Below are 2,256 nucleotides of genomic sequence, written 5' to 3'. Positions count from 1 at the left end.
TATTTTCTTTTCTTAAAAATTTTCAAAAATGTGTTCTTGATGTTCATCATGACCTTCAAAATGTTCTTGATGTTCATCTTGACATTCAAAGTGTCCTTGCATGCATTCCTTATTTTGATCTTAGTTTTTCATGTCTAAATTCATTATGTTATTTTTCTCTCTCATCATTAAAAATTCAAAAAAATACAAAATTATGTCTTTTCAAGTCAATAATACAGAGAATTGAAGATTCAGAACATACAGCAGAGGAATCACAGAGAAAAAGCTGGGTGTTCAAAACGCCCAGTAAAAAAGGATTTCTGGCATTTAAACGCCAGCCAGGGTACCTAGCTGGGCGTTTAACGCCCAAGGAGGTAGCTAAGTGGGCGTTTAACGCCAGGATAGTACCAAGGAGGAACAAAGATAAAGGCATTCTTGTTGAAACTGATTCTGAACCTGAAAGGACCTTGAAGAGGAAGCTAAGAGCAGCTAAAGCACAACACTCTGAAAAGGACTTGACAGAAAATTTTGAAAAGGAAGCAGACAAAACAACCATGGCCGAACCCAACAACAACAATGCAAGGAAGGTGTTTGGTGACTTTACTGCACCTACTCTTGACTTCTATGAGAGAAGCATCTCAATTCCTGCCATTGGAGCAAACAACTTTGAGCTTAAGCCTTAATTAGTTTCTCTGATACAACAGAATTACAAGTTTCATGGACTTCCATTGGAAGATCCTCATCAGTTCTTAGCTGAATTTTTGCAAATCTATGACACTGTTAAGACCAATGGAGTTGATTCTGAGGTCTACAGACTTATGCTTTTCCCTTTTGCTGTAAGAGATAGAGCTAGTATATGGTTGAACTCACAACCTAGAGACAGCCTGAACTCTTGGGAAAAGCTGGTCAATGCCTTCTTAGCTAAATTCTTTCCACCTCAAAAGATGAGTAAGCTTAGAGTGGAAGTTCAAACCTTCAAACAGAAGGAAGGTGAATCCTTCTATGAAGCTTGGGAAAGATACAAGCAATTGATCAGAAGGTGTCCTTCTGACATGCTTTCAGAATGGAGCATCATAGGTATCTTCTATGATGGTCTGTCTGAGTTATCCAAGATGTTATTGGACCATTCTATAGGCGGATCTATTCATCTGAAGAAAATGCCTACAGAAGCCCAGGAACTCATTGAAATGGTTGTAAATAACCAATTCATGTACACTTCTGAAAGATATCCTGTGAACAATTGGACAACTCAGTCCTGTGAACAATGGGACAACTCAGAAGAAAGGAGTTATTGATATTGATACTCTGAATGCCATATTGGCTCAGAATAAATTATTGACTCAGCAAGTCAATATGATTTCTCAGAATCTGACTGGATTGCAAGCTGCATCCAGCAGTAATAAAGAAGAATCTTTTGAAGAAGAAGCTTATGATCCTGAGAACCTGTAATGGAAGAGGTGAATCACATGAGAGAACCCTATGGAAACACCTATAATCCGTCATGGAAAAATCATCCAAATCTCTCATGGAAGGACCAAGAGAATGTAGAACCTATGCACAATTACTCAAGAGGGGGGGGGTGAATTGAGTATTGCAACAACAATGAATCTTTTTGCGAAAGTTAAAGACAATATACAAAAGTGTTATTGTACTAGTATTTTTCCAAGAGCTTAACTCAATTGCTAAGCATTTATAAGGAGCTTTTACTTTCCAATAGACACCAACTCAAATAAATTGATCAAGCTTTTCACCAATCGGACTTAAGCTACTCCTTAAGTACTTACGAAGCTACTTTTCGATCACAATTTATTTGCTCAAAGGTAAAAGACAATAATATTGAAGAGATGAGTTTGGAGAGATGCAAACGCTATTTAGAGTGGTTCGGCACAATCCTTGTCCTACGTCCACTTTCTTTCTCAATCGCAATTGAGAAGTTCCACTATTGCCAAGCTTCAAGGTGCTCGCGCAAAACCTTTTACAATCCGAGTCCTTAGTTTCTAACACCTCACGGTATATGATCACCACTCGTATACTAACCCACTCCACTTAGAGATACCTTCTCTAAGATTTGCCTTGAGTACTTAGTATACCTCTTTGGTATCCTCACCGACTATAGTATTTATAACTCTTGACTCAACCTTGGAGATCACACTCCAATTTACAAAGTGTACAAGAAAACAATTCTCAAAGAATTATTGAGATGAAATGAGTACTCTCTAGAAGAGTGTATGATTACAAGTTTAGCACTATTGAACCAATTGATATTACTCTCTCAAA

At 37.6% G+C, this 2,256-nt stretch overlaps 1 non-coding gene across 1 annotated transcript; it reads right to left on the bottom strand.

The window, feature by feature from the left end:
- Positions 1 to 929: 929 nt before the first annotated feature.
- Positions 930 to 1,037, bottom strand: LOC127740207 (small nucleolar RNA R71). The gene has a single exon (XR_008000888.1). It is a non-coding gene; the product is annotated as a small nucleolar RNA R71 (small nucleolar RNA).
- Between the last annotated feature and the right edge of the window lie 1,219 nt (positions 1,038 to 2,256).

This window comes from Arachis duranensis, chromosome 6 (genome assembly GCF_000817695.3).
Source record: "Arachis duranensis cultivar V14167 chromosome 6, aradu.V14167.gnm2.J7QH, whole genome shotgun sequence".
Classification (NCBI taxonomy): Eukaryota; Viridiplantae; Streptophyta; class Magnoliopsida; order Fabales; family Fabaceae; genus Arachis; species Arachis duranensis.
The sequence above is the reverse complement of the archived record's forward strand: the minus strand, read 5'-3'. Positions and strand labels throughout refer to the sequence as shown.